The sequence below is a fragment of the Dasypus novemcinctus genome, chromosome 15 (assembly GCF_030445035.2).
Source record: "Dasypus novemcinctus isolate mDasNov1 chromosome 15, mDasNov1.1.hap2, whole genome shotgun sequence".
NCBI lineage: Eukaryota > Metazoa > Chordata > Mammalia > Cingulata > Dasypodidae > Dasypus > Dasypus novemcinctus.
In genome coordinates, this window is record NC_080687.1 from 11,982,541 (window position 1) to 11,998,614 (window position 16,074).

The following is a 16,074-nucleotide window of genomic DNA, read 5'->3' on the forward strand; positions in this document are numbered from 1 at the left end:
AGTCTGTTCCTGTTATACACAAGTGCTGATAGCAGCAATATTCACAGTAGCAAAAAGATGAACCGAGGGTCCATTGACACGGATACACAAAATATGATCCATCCATACAGTGGAATATTTTTGTAAATTAGTGGAATATTATTCAGGCATAAAAAGGAATGGCATGCTGAAGCATGCTACAATGTGGATGAGCCTTGAAGACATCAAGGTGAGTGAAATAAGCCAGACACAAGAAGACAAATACGGTATAATCTCATTTATATGGAATACCTACAGGAAGCACATGCCATAAAGACAGATAGTAGATTAGAGGTTAGCAGGGGCTGGGGAGAGGGAGGGAGAAGGAGGTATTACTTCCTGGGTGCAGAGTTTCTGTTTGGGGTGATGAAAAAGTTGGGGAAATGGATGCTGGTGATAGCAGCGTGATATTGTGTATGTAATACTACAGAATTGTACTCTTGAAAGTGATTAAAAGGAGACATTTTGAGTTGTATATATGTTCCTACAATAAAAAGCTTAAAAAAGATGCATAAAAATGTTTCTGAAGAATTTAACTACATGAGGAAATGCTTATGATTTGACATTGTGACATTGCCAAATGGAACTGTTTATTCAATATAATTAGAAAAAAGACCAGGGCAATGAAGTCTAACACTGAATGTGGTAATTACTGAAAATCCTACGAATAAACTCTGATCAAGTTTTTAATTTTCCACATTGAATTTATTTAACTTTTCTGATTCATTAACTCAGTGCCTGTATGTCCAGTCTAAAGAACAATGAGCGCCTTTACAACTAGGAGCCTGTCAATTACCCAATATCCTTTTTGGAAATAAATAGGGCCTTGTTTATTCTTCTTTGGACTAAAATAACAAGGAGGGGATGGCTACCTTTCCAAGGGCAGAAAATCAGGTTGGTTTACTCTCTGTGTTGCTAAAGGCCCAGTGCTCTCTTGGTCCTAGAGACACAGCTTGCAGTCCACATTTGTTTCAGCTCTGGTTGGGTAAACCACATGCAGGGCTCTCTGTGGGTGGAAGCTGCCATCTCGGTGGCAGAAGATCAGACCAGGGCTGCCCTGGCTCACTGGAGATGAAGGGTCCACTCCTTGGGGGAAGATTTTCACCACCATTCAGCTCCATGGCCAAGTACGTAAATCTGAATAACACGGTAAGGGGTGTGCGCTGTGTAGGTGTGCGTGCTTTACTAGCAACTTAGTGAATTTAGGCCTCTCTATCCTGTTGGAAACCTGCAGGCTTTATGTCCTTGAAATTTCTGAATGATTTATAAACCTTTTCTTTTTGGTGAGTGAAAAATGATATGTACAGCAATATAGCTGAAACATCAGATTTCTATTTCGAGGCATCTGGTGAAAAGAAGAGGTGCCTGTTGAGTCCATAAATATCTCCCCCCACTCGCCCAAACTTGGAATAATGTGAAGTCCAGGGTTTTAAAACATTTCTCTGAATGAGCTCTTCCCTGCTATTTGTTTTCGAGCTTCTGCTCTGGGTCAGGGTGTGGGTTGGGAGGACCCATTGCCACATTTCCAGGAATAATGAATCCCACAATGAAGGCAGAAAATATGTAGGCTCCCAATAGCAGGAAAACGAAACCTCCTTGGACAGGATACCAGCAATTTGAAATTATTTTAAAGAGGATTCTCGTCTTGTATTGCAGAACATTATAAAGGATACTCGATCAATGACCTAGTGCTTAGGACAGTTTTTTCATTAATTTAACAGAGCCACCCTTCACATTCTTTCAAGGCAGCGCACAAAATTTAACAGCCAAGGATTAGGAGAAAGAGACCCTGGGGTGCATTACTCCTAGCTAAGGTGCGCATATTGCCAGCGTTTACTGACTTCACCTTTGAAAGTAAGCAAGTCACACACTGCGTCCTTTGGTGTCAGAATCGGGAAACTTATCTCTGAGAACAGCAACTGCACATTACTTCCCAGAGGTGAAGGCTTAGCTAGAGCACATGAAAAGAGACTGTGAAGAAGGAACTTGATTTTGAGCTATTACTGGAGCGTTCCTAGCAATTGATGATGTCATTTTCCCTGTCAGTCTTCTGGGCGGCAGAGAGGAGAAATCTGTCTGTTGGCCTGTCTCCCGGCCGTTCCGCAGTCAGCCTCACGCTTCGCTGTGGGAGGGAGTTCAGCGCTCCCCCTTCAGTTCTGCCGCTTGAGTCGGTGCCCAGAACGCGGTAGCCGTGAGCCTAACAAACTTGCAGGTTGCGTTACCACGTGGACTTAATTCACTTTGAACATTTCTTTTTTCCATGTGTAGCGTTCTTTCTGAAAGCTGTTCCAGAAGCAGATGCAGACGTTTCCAGTCTGCAGCAGATGGAGGCTGGCATTAATTAATTTCTTGCGCAGTCCGCCTCTCTGCACCGGACTGGTACTTCTCGGTGGGCACCCACCTGTAAATACCTCCGCCGGGGTAAATGCACGGGGTGAATCCCTGGGTAGAGACGTGCCTGGGCCCGGGGTGGCTGACCCCTGAGTGTGACCAGAGTCTATTTTCACGTGTTGGAGCAAGATGGCTGCTGTTGTCTGCGAGGGTTCAGGCTTCCTGGGTTCCTCTGGACTCAGCTCCTGTTTCCTCCACAAGATCAGCTGTAGATTATCAGGTGAACGGCTCTGTGTCTCTCCCTGGGGTTTCTGCTGTGTCTAAGGAGCCATCTCTATTCCTCTGTGTTCTTCTCCTGGCTCAGGTCCTCTCTTCCTGGGGCTGGCTTCTCTTTCCTCTGTGAGATTGCTTCCTGGGGCACCAGCTTAAGAATTCAGCATCAAACTCCAACATCAAAACTCCAACATCAGAAACCCTTGCATCAAAAGCTCCAGCTCTCTCCTTTGCCATGTCTTTTATCTGTGAGTCCCTACCCACCAAGGGGTGGGAACTCAACGCCCTAATGATGTGGCCCAATCAAAGCCCTAATCATACTCAAACATGCCCAGTAATAGACCAGAGGGCAAATGTAATCCAATATCTATTTTTGGAATTCATAACTATATCAAACTGCTACACTGTCTAATCCTCACACACACAAGTGTGTGTACACACACTCTCATGCACACTTGCATGTGTATATACATACACGCATACATGTTAGCACCCACATAACACACACATGCACACTCACATGTGCCCCATGTATTGCTCCCACAGTGCACACACTCATGGACGTGCCCCCCACGTGTACACACACTGCACACACACCTGGTTGGCAGAGTCCCAGCCCCTGAGGAAAGAATGTTCCCCCAAGGGACAGGCAGCCCGTCAAGGGGCTTAGCCCAGGTGTGCAGGCTCTATTTTGCACCCCTTAAGCTGCACCCTGAGTTGCCGTCACCCTGGGTCCCTCCTGGGCGCTGGGCTCTGGTGCCATCGAGGCTGAGGCCTGGCAGCACTTTTCCACAACCTCGGGGGATTTGTGTGCTTGGAGGAGGCCTGTTCTCTGCTGCCCACAGCCTGCCCCTCCCCGTTTTAAAATGATCGCCAGACGTGCTGCCGGGCTGACAGCTGCTGCCAGAGGGTTCGCGGGCTGGTGTCCTCACCTGCCGCTTACCTGGAAGCGGAGGCCATCGGCGTCATGGAAGCGGGGCGGGCAGCTCTGGGTCCTTCCTGCCCCTCCCGCCTTGATGAGCGGCCAGCACACCCCCCCGGGCAGGCTCTGAGCCACTGGCCATCTGGCACTCTGAGCCCATCCCGGGCTGTTCCTAGAACACCAGGGCTTAAAGAGATTGTTGAAGGAGAAGGACACGGCTCCTGATTTAAATATATTCCCAGCCGTGGCTCTAGATTTTAACCGCGTGATTCTGAGACCCATGGCGGTGCCACCTGGGCTTGGTCCTGGAGGCTTCCACTCTTTGGTTGGGGCAGGCATCTGGGGTACGTAGGAGGCTCCGCAGGCAGTTGGTGCCCTGCTCCTCTTCGCTCCGGAGAAGCCCCTTGAATTTTTTTTTTTAAAGTTTTATTTTTCATTTATTTCTCTCCCCTTCCCCCTGCCCCCCTGTGCCCCCAGTTGTCTGTTCTCTGTGTCCATTTGCTGCGTCTTCTTTGTCCGCTTCTGTTGTCAGCGGCACGGGAATCTGTGTTTCCTTTTGTTGCATCATCTTGTGTCAGCTCTCCATGTGGGCGGCGCCATTCCTGGGCAGGCTGCACTTTCTTTCACACTGGGCGGCTCTCCTTACGGGGTGCACTCCTTGCGCGTGAGGCTCCCCTATGTGGGGGACACCCCTGCGTGGCATGGCACTCCTTGTGCACATTAGCACTGTGCATGGGCCTGCTCCACACGGGTCAAGGAGGCCTGGGGTTTGAACCGCAGACCTCCCATGTGGTAGGCAGGTGCCCTATCCATTGGGCCAAGTGTGCTTCCCAAGCCCCTTGAGTTTTAAGAATCACAAGTTCCCTGGTTTGAATTGAATATCTATATTAAGTTGTCTTAGCGGAGAAACCCTTGCCACATTACTGTTGCTTAAATAGATATTTCAGGTAATTTGAATTACGAGGCTGACCGTGGAGTGGAGCATGCCAGCTTCTGATGAGGTTTAAAGATCTCTCCATTTATTTATTCGTTCAACAAATAGTCACTGGGCGCCTGGTTTGCATCAGGCCCTGAGCTAGGCCGTCACTGTGAGAGGCCCAGATCCCAGGGGGGCATTGATTTTTGGAGAAAGGCCACAGGTGGGTGGTCGCTGTAATGGACATGCTCTGTGGGGAAGGGCAGGTTACCACGGGAGGAGCACCTGAGCAGAACTCAAGGCATCAGGGCAGGCTTCCTGGAGGAAGGGGCATCTAAGTTACAACCCCGCCAAGGACGGAGAATTAGCTGGCAAACAGGAAGAAAGGCACTGGAGGCAGAGGGGTGTCACGTGCAGACGCCCAGAGGCTGGAGGACACAGTTGTGGCCCCCTGGAGGGACTGAAAGTGCTTCAATATGGTGCTGAGGCTTGGGGGACATGGAGAGTGGGGAGAAGGGTAGGATGGTGAGAGATGCTTTTAGAGAAAAAGCAGGGGCTAGATTATGGACTGAAAAGAGGACACGCTCTTTGGTTTCTCTCCTGAGGGCAATGGGACCCACTGAAGAGTCTGTCTTGGTTTGCCTGAGCTGTTGTCACAAATCACACACAATGGGTCGACTTCAGCAATGGGAGTTTATTGGCTCAAGAATGGAAAGAAGAGAGATGGAGGAGCCAGAGAGGATGGAAGAAACCGGGGCTCGTGGAGGCACAGGGAAGAGCTTCTTTTAAGGAGGAGAAGGGAAGCAGATGTGGCTCAACTGATAGAGCGTACGTCTACCATATGGAGGGTCCAGGGTTCGATCCCCAGGGCCTCCTGACCCGTGTGGTGAGTGCTGCTGCGCAAGGAGTGCCGTGCCATGCAGGGGCATCCCCGCGTAGGGGCGCCCCACGCACAAGGAGTGCACCCCGCAAGGAGAGCTGCCCCATGTGAAAAAGGCGCAGCTCACCCAGGAGTGGTGCTGTACACACAGAGAGCTGACACAGCAAGATGATGCAACAAAAAAGAGATGCGGTTTCCCAGTGCCGCAAGATAATGCAGGCGGACGCAGAAGAACACACAGCAAATGGACACAGAGTGCAGACAACAGGGAGGAGGGGGAGAGAAAGAAATAAAATAAATCTTTAAAAAAAAAGGAGTGCGTTGACCCCATCTGCCTTGCTGAGCCGGGAGGAAGAGGAGGGCTGGAGGTGTGCATTGGGGGGGGTGGACGGTCCAGCGGCGGTCCAGTGGGACAGGGGCGGGCAGACAGAACTCAGTGTAGCGAGGGTTGAGGCGTGAATGGGAGGCCAAGAAATGGACAGAGTGCCCAGAGGCAGCCTCTTCCTGAAGCTTGGCTGAGGGCAAGGAGGTGAGGGCTAGGACGGCAGCCAAAGGCGACGAGGCGCTAGAGAGGCTCTGGCTAAGACGAGAGAGACCTGCAGGGCTTCAGACGCGGTGGCAGGGATCCCGCACGGAGGGGGGCTGGGGACAGAGGAGGGAGAGCTGCGAGAGCCCCAGGGCCAGGAGCCCGTGGAGGGGGCCAGGGGGCCAGCAGGAGGCTGGAGGGGGTTCCTGCCTGGCGGCTTCTAGCTTCTCTGTGATGTAGGCGATGGGATTGATCTCCGAGGGCCAGGGAGGGGGCAGTCAGATTTAGGTGGCAGGGAGAAGGAGCCATTGTCGAGAGCGGGGAGAGGACTCGGCAGAGAGACCCGGCGGATCGACGGCGGAGTGGAGGGTCAGGCGAGGCTGGAGGCTCTGGGTTCGGGGTGACGCCAACCTCCAGAGCGGGCGGTTTTGTCGGGCAGGATTCGGCAGCCTGCGGAGGGCTGTGTAGTGTGGCCCGTTGGGACCCGCCTGGACCTTCACCCGTGGTCCTGGAGGCCTTATCGAGGGAAGCAGAAGTCAGAGAGAGGCTCCGGAGGACGTCGCGGGGTGACGGGAGCCTGCATCACCAGGGCGCTCCGCTCTTTGGAGAGAGCCCGGCTTTGCTCTCGGCGCGAGGCTCGTGGTTTAGGCCGCCCAGTGTGCGGGGCGGGCCGGGGTGGCCCTGGCAGACCAAGGGGCAAGGGGAAAGCACCGGCGCCCCCGTGCCCGGCGCATCAGTCTTTCCTGCCTGGGGGCCCTGGGGGTCCCCGTCGATCGTCTGGGCTACACTAGGTGGGCTCTCGCATTTCGTAGGAACAAGCCCACCTAGTGGATTTAAAGCCCCTAGCCCATCCCTGCAGTTCACAAGTGAGGAGACCGAGGCCAGGAGGTAAAGGGATCTGTCCAACGCTTTTGCTTGACTTGCCCAGGTGACCAAAGGGCGTGGCCACAGCCTGGCTGGTCTCTTCACTCCCGGCATAGCTACGCCCAGGCCTCGGGCCCAGAGTCTCCAAACTGCGGCCAGAGGGACCTTTTCACGGCCCCCAGATGGGTCCTTTCATTTCCCTGCTTAACCCCCGTGGAAGGTTTCCCACGACATCAAGATTACAATGCAAACCCTTCAGCAGGGCTCCCGGCCTGGCCCCTGCTTGCTTCCGGAACCTTCTCCCTTGCGCTCTGCCACCACAGTGCCTGCCTGCTCCCCCTTTCCCACCCCTGAGACCCCATCCCCTGATCGTCACCTGCCTGGCTCTTCCTCACCACCCAGGCGCTGCCTCAGACTCGGGGACTTGGAGAGGCCCGTGGCGAGTACCACCCCAGCTGAGCCATCCCCACTGTCTACTTTCTTCATAGAATTTACTGCAGGTCACGACGACCCGGTTTTGACCGTATCTGCTTGTTTATGTGTCGTCATCTCCTCCGGGAGAGCAGGAACCTCGCCGCCTGGCTCAGGGCTTTGTCCCCCGGTGCGAACCCCCCTGGCATGGCCTCGCTGATTCCGAGGGCTCTCTACAGTGTGGGGTGCTCGAGAAATGTTTGTGGGGTGCTGCGTAAGTGGAAAGGTTTTCCTAGAGCTCGGTGGAGATTCTTGGGGATAATCCTAAATCCCTGGGTACACACACAGCTGTTTGAGGCCTATCTTGGCCATCTCGTTTTTATCTCTAAAGCCCTCACAGAGGTGCGGGCAGGGGGATTCCACAGGTGCCGAGCAGGGAAGTGGTTCTCCAGGTGACAGACCTGCAGGTCCCTCCTGAGACCACACAGCAGGCTGCAGCCGGTTAATCAGGAACCAGAGGCAAGTCCTCTGACTGTCGGATTTAATCCACCTGGAGACTGGAGAACTATCACCAAGCCAGGAGCTGTCCCCACATACCTTCTCACAGGTGACACGGTGGGGCTTCCTGAGCAGAGCTACCCGGTGTTCTTGGACAAGGCCACAAGGGAGTGCAATGTGTCAGCGAATGCAGTAATTTCTACATAAACAGAACTGGAAAGCTCAACCAGAGGCTGCGCTGGGGTTGGGACAACCCATCGGGGACATCTGGGTTTCAGATTTGAGGGTTCTGGAATCCCAGCATAGCCTCAAACGAAAGAAAACATGAAACAGTCTTGAAGGGCTTAGATTCCATTCCTCTTCGTCTGAGAGCTTTCGGGACCTGCCAGATTCTCAGAGAAGTGAGATAAAGAGCTGTGCCAACATCAACGCTTTCCCCCTTCCCCAGCAATGATCTTTTTCCATGTTCACGTTATATTTGCTGCAGCTGATTTACCGATTTTGAAACATAGCTACCAAACATGGTTCCATTTTGGTTTTCATTATGGTTTATATTTTAGATTGTACAATTTTCTAAAATTTTAGTTACATTACGGTTTACATTTAGCCTATAGACTTTTATACATTTTTGGTGAAATTTAACATGTCCTGTATCCATCAATGCACGGTCTCGTGGAACACTTCCATTGCCCCCCAGTTACCCTGCTTCCATCTGTTCTATTCCTCTCTCCCCCTCCCCTCAGGGTCCACAGGGACAACCAAGCTTCACGACTCCAAGGTCCAGAGTCACAGATACTTGCAACAGTGCTGAGGGCGTGACATACTAGTCTGTCCTCCCCCATTGGGAGCCACCAATTCTCTCGAGAGACACAATTCCCTCTGTTGGAGAACAAAAGATATTGCAGGGTCAGATGCTGGACCTGCCACAAGCCACTGAAAGTACTGGGGGAGTGTGAACTACAATGTAAACTCTTTTCCATGCGGAGCAGCAGTGCTCCAAGATGTATCCACCAAATGCAGTGAATGTGCCGCGATGATGAAAGAGGTTGTTGAGGAGTGGGGGGGGGGGGTAGGGTGTGGGAAACTCATATTATTTAATGTTACATTTTGATGATCTGTGTATCTTAAAAAAAAATTTAAAAAAAACATTTGAAAAAAAAAAGAGCTGCGCCATCCCTCCCACCCTGGACCCTGTGTAAAACTAACAAACAATACCCAAGACAGAGAGCCCGCTTGCTCGCCTAGACGGTTTTTATGAACTGAATTCATACCAACTGAATTTCAAGGGGATGGGGGCTTCCGAGGCCCAAGGCAGGCGGAGCCCGGCTGGGGCGGCCGGGGAGGGTGGGCAGGTGAGCCTGCGGGCCGGCGGGGGCCCCCTCCACGGGCCGCTCTCCCCGTCCAGGGCCCAGGTGGGCTGGCTCCTCCGGGGGTCCGGCCGGCCCGCGGGATGCGGAGGGAGGGTGGCGGCCGCTGCTGGCCCTGCTTATCCGCAGGACAGTGGACAGAGGGAGGAATTCCTTCCGCTCCGCTGGGTCCGCCTCCAGCGAGCTCAGTTTACAGCAGGCGGAAGCCCACCCCCTGAGGCTGGGGGGCAACCCTGGGGGCAGCTCAAGGGTGACTGATTTCAGGGAATTCCCCGACTGTCCCGTGACCCCCGAGGTTTCTACTGATGCCCCCTTTAACACGTTGAGCTCTGTCACTACCAAAAAAAAAAAAGTCTTGCAGGAGAGAAAACGGGGGTTCCCACCTGGGGTTCCTGGCAGGGGTGCGCCCCAGGGGAGGAGGCCTCCCCCTGCTGAAAGGTTAACTTTTCCTCCCCCGACGGCAGATGAAGCGCCAACAGAGGGGGGCTCTCACCCCTCTGGTTGGGGAACTCGGTGGGTTCGGTCGTGGGTCACGGGACTCGGCATTTGCGAATGCAGAGCCAGCGGGTGAGCATCTTTCGTTTGGCTCACCAACCAGCTCGTGCACACAAGCCCTTCAAAGGTGGGGTGGAGTAGCTCAAGGCTCTCCAAGACCCCCGCACACGCGTGTCCTCCACGCGAGGACTCCCACGCAGGGCACGGGCGCGGCCCCGCGTCTTCACCGGTGGGTCCTTCCACGCACCTCGCCACCTTCTTCTCCCGGGGTCATGATCCCTTTTGTAAGGAGGAAAGTCCTGCTCGGGGAATGGAAGCAACTTCCCAACTTCTCACAACTGGCTGAGGCAGGATTGACCTGCAATAAACTGGACAAATTAAAAAAAAAAAAAAAAAAAAAAAGAGACACACACAGAGACAGCCCAGCAGCGTGGCTGGGGGGCGGGGGTGGTGCGGGGATGGGGCCAGGGGTAGGGGCTGGGTGGGGGCTGGGTGGGGCTTCTGAACTTTCTGGGCGGTGGATCTGCGCCGCAGCCTGGTGGAGCCCACCGACCCCTGCCTGGAATTACATTTTTACGCGCATTAAACCACGATGCAGCGTTGCAAAGGAAACCAGTGTTATTAAAATGCAGTTATAGAACTCTTTTAAAAACACATTTAAGGCATAGCAATGCATGTGCTTCCTCATGAATGCGTGAAATAACAAGCGACTGCTGTGGATCAGATAGTGACTAATTTTCAAGTAATGATGAGTGTGAATATTTCAAGATGTCTGCAGCTATTGAAATGGGAACTGAAAACACCCACTATCTCTTGGTGACAAGATCACAGGTACTGCCAATACCGCTGGGTTTGTGTCTTTTATTTTTTCCATTTGTAGTCTAAGGAAACGTTAAGCATCAGAGGTGAGAATGAAGATGTAATTGTTTCCCATCCTGGTTCATGGGCACTGGGGCAGGAGAGGGACTTGGGGGCCCACGGTTGCTTGAAGGGGGAGGGAGGTTGAGGAAAGGGAAGAGGGGAGGAGAACCTTTCCCATTTGCTTGCAAGTTTTGATTTTCATAACTCAGTGGACACAGCCTCAGACTGTGCCTGTTAAGCCACTGAGCCAATGAGCGTGTCCCCCATTCCTGCTCATTGTTTCTGCTTCTCTTCTTTAGGAAGCACTGGGAACTGAACCTGGAACTTCCCATGCGGGATGCAGGTGCGTAACCACTTGAACCACATCTGCTCCCTGCTTGTTGTGTCTGCTTGTTTCTCTGTTCATTGTGTCTGCTTGTTGCATCTGCTCATTGCATTTGCTCATCTTTTTAGGAGGTACTGGGAACCAAACTTGGGACCTCCCATTTGGGAGGTCGGTGCCCAAGTGCTCAAGCCACGTCTGCTTCCCTGAGCATGTATTTTTCCTCTCACTGTCATGTTCTGAACTATAACAAAGGGCGGTGACATTAGGGGCATGTGGAAACTAGAACACAAACAACGGGGGTTAATTGTTGGAAGAAGCTCTACAGAGGGGGATTCTGGGCAGGGGACATGACTGGCTGGACTGTGCTGTTTCCAGCCAGGGCCCTTTCTTCTTTGACCCTCATCACTCCGGCCCCGCTGGAGAAAAGTCAGTGACCTTCTCCTGTTGTCGTTTGGCTCACTGGATTCGACGTGGTGTCTGGAGGCACAGGGATGGTGTGGGCCGGGAGCAGGTGAGGAGGGGTGAGGCGGGCAGGGCTTCTCGGCCTCCCGCTCTGGACATTTGGGGTTGGATGGCACTTGCTTGTGGGGGGCTGCCCGGGGTGCTGTAGCACGTCCAGCAGTGTCTTTGGCCTCCACCCACTCCAAGCCAGTAGCAAGCCCCCTCTTCCGAGCTGTGACAACCAAAAACGTCTCCAAGCATTGGCACCTGTTCCTCTGGCAGCACAAGCGCCCTTGGTTGAGGGCTGAGTAGAGATAGCACCCCACACTCTGACCCCCTAACTGTACCTCTGCACTCTGACCTTGCCAATCCAGTGGTCACGTCGCTGTACCGCATCTGCCAGAAACAGTTCGAACCATGTTCCAGCCCCGCTCACATCGTCAATGGTGTCTCCACATCTACAGGGGCGTACCCACTTCCTGGGCGGTACGGCGGGCTGAGTTACAGCTCCCAGAGGAAACTCGTTCTCCGTCTTGATCCCTTCCTGTGGGCGTCCACCCACCGTCCAGGGGGCCTTTTGATGGCGTTCGTTTTGGTTGTGGTGCGGTAGGTCTCAATCCTCTTTCAGAAGCGTATAAAGAGGAAGCCACGGCGAGGAGCCAGGCGCCAGAGGTCAGTGGGCCCAGCATGGGGAGGACGTCGCCACGTGACGTGACGGCCGGGGAAGCCCAGGACACTGCTGACCCCGGGGGAAGCAAGCCCTCCAGCCTCCAAAACCGGGAGCCAATAAACTACTGTCACCAAGCCACTGCCTCGTGTGGTATCCATCCTAGCAGCCTGGACGCTGAGACGGCGGGGCATGTGAGGCCTCCCGCAGTCCAGGTGGACTTTCTCTTTCTAGCCTCGTCTTCCATGGAATCTCTCCGAATCCCGTCCCGTCACCCCGGCAGCCGTTCTCCCCGAGCCTCTCTGTGACCGGCCTGCTGCGCGCCTCTGCATCTCAAGAGAGCCAAGCCGTTGCCTTCATGGGCTTCATGGACTCCAGGTGAGCACAGGCACCTCCCGCCTACGTGGAAGTAAACCAGAGGGTAGAGGAGAGAGGCGGGGCAAAACGGCGATCCACATGCACAGCGGCAAGAGCTGGAGACAGACATTTCATAAGAGATGAGAAGGCCGTTAATTTTGGGTGTGACACTGTGCACAGGGAATGTATAAATGTCAATAATCTATGAGAAAGCCAGGAGCACGTGTGGACATTCTCCTTTGGGGTTAGAGGAGGGTCACAACGTATTCACTGGACTTATATCCCGGAAAAGCAGAGGGATTATAGCAGGCAGTGCGTTATTTATTTGTATATCTGCTGCTAGAGCAGTAAATGTGAGCTCTGGATGGCAGCTAGTGCAATTGAGGCATACATTTGTCCAATTTATAGTGATAACAATACTGACATCAGTACGCCTTCCTTGTGCACTTAATATGTGGCTGGCACTGTTCCAAGCACTCTTGAATCTATGAGACAGATATTATTATGCCCCCCCATTTGATACATAGCCAGCAAGAGGCTGAGCGGTGTGAAACTGAACGGCTGGCTCACCGTAGGCGCTCATGGATGCTTGTCGGATGAATGATGGCCAGATAATCACCTGGTACTGTCAGAGCTCTGTGCCCGTGTCTCTCCAGGTTGAAGCCTCACCCTCCAGGGCTCAGCTCAAAGGTCGCCTCCTCGCCTCCCCGCCGGCGTGGTTTTGCTCACAGCACTTTGGTCTCAGCCAGAGTGCTGCTCCATCTTATGGGATAACTTAATGAGCCGCGTCCGCATCTCACTTGAGAGTCAAAGTGGGAGTCTCTGTGCATCCCTCTTAGTGCTTTGGGCTAGTGGGCGCTTAATAAATGAACGTCCCTGAAGCTGTAATGGGAGCCAAGATGTTTACTGGGAGAAATTCAGAGCATCTGGAACGCAAAGGACATCTTTGGTAAAGGTGCCGGAGAGGCCGGGGACCTCGGCTCTGATGAGTGGGAGGAGCCTCCATGCTGACCAGCTCCGAGAAGATCCACGCTTTCCTTGGAGGAAAGGACCCCTTCCCCAAGGAAGAGAAGTGTGCTCAGCTCAGTATCTACTCTGTACTCTGAAATTTGTTTGTTCCTTGAACCGCTGCGCAAGGGGGAGCCACAGCCGATGAGTTCAAAAGCAGAAGTTTGTACTGTTTGTACTGTTATTTCAGTCGGACTTGGCTTGGTTGACAATCCATGAGTGCTCTAAATTCTCTCCAAATGCTCGCTCTTCTTCATCTTGGTTGTAGCCCTAAGGGGGGGTCTGGGTGCTCTTATCACCACCACCATCCTCCCCGTTTTACAGATGAGATGGCTGAGGTGCACAGAGAGCTTGAGTGGTTTGTCCAAGGCCACACAGCTTTAATTGGCAGAGCTGGGAAGGGAAACCCATGTCCCTGTTCTTTTTTTTTTTTTTAATTTTATTTTATTTATTCATTTTTTAAAAAAGATATTACATTCAAAATATATGAGGTCCCCATTCACCCCCACCGCCCCCACCTCCCCCCTCCCCCCACAGTAACACTCTCCCCCATCATAATGACACATCCATTGCATCTGGTGAGTACATCGTGTCCCTGTTCTTGACGATACTTTGTACCTTCTCCCGCCCCATCGCACAGAAAGGCGGCCCAGCGGTGGCATCTGTACGTGGGGCGCCCAAGAGGTCTCAGCGGCCCCTTCCAGAGGCAGCCTTTCAACGTGAACTCCTTTCAAGGGAGCAGGAAAGACGGTGCTCTCCACGTGGACCCCGTGAACGCGGACCCCTCCGCCTGCAGACCCCCGGGCCGGGGCCAAGGTCTCGGGCCCCTGCGCTGAGGTGAGGTTTCGCCTTCCTGTCGGCCTGTGGATTTGGGTTCGCTCTCCAGCAGTCCTGGGCATCGGGCAATCTGAGCTCACAGAGGTCCAGATACTGTGACCATGTCGCTGCCAGGGACAGCCAGGGCTTTGCTCCAAAGAGGCGAAGGAAGTGGGTGGGGAGAGGGAGGGGAGCAGAGCACGGGGGAGGGAGCTGTGCAGAGGCTACAGGATTTTCTTTACTTTAAAAATATGTCAGCACCGAGCAGAGATCTTAGGTGATGTAGCTAGGGTCGGAAGATTTTATATTTATTTATTTTCAGGCCAGTAAAAAGAAGGTATTTGGGAAACGAGGGAGAGAACAGAGCTTGCTGAGAAATGGGAGAGAAAGACAGAAATACACACCGGGATTCGGTGCAGGCACCTCCAGGCAGAGAGAGCCTGAGTGTTCTATAACTCAGGGTTTTGGTTGAATGCTCTCCTTTTGCTTAATTTTCTCTGGGAATCCTTGAGGTTGAACTAGTGCTCGATCAATTGAGAAGCGCATTCTGGGAACAGCAGTGCCATCTGCTCCGCACAGCGGTGGTGACAGCCCCCAGGGGCTTTCTTCCAGGACTCAAGCTTCCGGACGCTGGGACACGTCTTGTCAACCTCAGGCAGCCCCTGCGTGACGCAGCCTGCTCCCTGTAGCCTGCTGTGCCACCAAAGCCAACCTGGATCTTCCCCGGAAAGCAGGATAGCCCAGGTGTGTGGGGAGGGACTGGTCCCTCCTTGGGGAGCCAGCATCCTTGTGCAGTCTTCCCCCGCTCTGGGCTGCCATTGTTTTTAACCCCGGGCAGTTCTGGCAGCCTCAGCGTTTTAACTTGCGAAATGGGGATAATGGTACACCTGCCTCGTAGATGTGCTATGAGAATTAAACCACTCTGCTTCCCACAGGAGCAGGCAGAACGACGTGCTTGGCAAACCATAGCTGGTGATGACAGACAAATAAAACCACAGGATCCCAGTTCAAGCTGCGCGGGGAGCCTGGGAAGACCGAGAGACAATATTTCGTACGCTTTGGGGTCTGACCTGCACAATGCAGCAGTTAATTATGTACTCTTGGATTTTTTGGAGGGGGTCAGTACCTTTTCATGTCACATATGGAATAAATATTTGCAGAAATCCTTCAGTGTACCGAGCACAGTTCTTGCTGCGGGGATTCAACAGTGGGTGCGGTTGGGTCTCCGTGCTTGAGCAAATTATAGATTGGTGAACAATTTATAGCTGGGAGGCAGAGACCCTGTCTCAGGGTACTTTATATTCTCCAGCATAGAGTACAGCTTGAATGCATGACTGAACCCCAGTAAATCGTTTCTGATGATACAAGGAAGGTAATGCCTCATTGACTTTGGGGATTCTAGTTACAAAAGATAGTCTCACAAAATATAATTTCATATTCTTAGCTAAAAATTTTTTTTTTAAATCTCAGAAATGCTACATCTCAAACTACACCATTTTTCGAGCTTAGTGGCACTTTATTTCCAATATCTATTTAAATAGAGCCTGAAGTTAAAAGAGGGAAAGAAAAAGGTTGAAAAAACGGAGCTAGAGGACTTTTTGCTTATTAGAATGTTGGAATGAATGATAGGGAATGGGGTCACACCTGGGACACCTCCAGGTTTCTCTCCCAATTTTGGCTTGCAGAAGCAATTAAAGAACCTGGTGTGCGCGTGCCACAGAGAATAGGTTGTTTAAGCCTGCCATCTACTGGTCAAAAGTGTAGTTAGATTTTTGTGACAGGTTTGTTTGTATCCTAAGTTACACCTATATCTACACTTTTCTTTTCAGTTAAAAAATTGAGATTTGTCCCATTACCATCCCATTATCATGTCTAGGATTCCCTTTCCCTGGTTCCTGGAAAGTATTGCTCACTCCTTTCCTCTCCCCGTCACTGACATTATTTTGCAGCCCGCAGCAGCGCCCACCCGCTCATTTTAATTGATTTCTCTGCACTTTGTTTTCTCTTAACATCCCAACTTCTTTCTCATCCAACGTGAAGCTGTGGCGCCTCTCCCTTCCTGGCTGCCACCGCTGGAACACAGCAAGGCTTCGTCATG

General features: G+C 52.5%; 1 long non-coding RNA gene across 2 annotated transcripts; it reads left to right on the forward strand.

Moving 5' to 3' along the window:
- The first annotated feature begins 966 nt into the window (after positions 1-966).
- On the forward strand, positions 967-15,131 carry LOC139436483 (uncharacterized). Of its 2 annotated transcripts, none has more exons than XR_011645744.1 (5): positions 967-1,145; positions 10,662-10,705; positions 13,801-13,997; positions 14,568-14,720; positions 14,912-15,131. It is a non-coding gene; the product is annotated as an uncharacterized lncRNA (long non-coding RNA). The 2 variants fall into 2 exon arrangements; XR_011645743.1 differs by having other exon boundaries at positions 14,589-14,720.
- Positions 15,132-16,074: the final 943 nt, after the last annotated feature.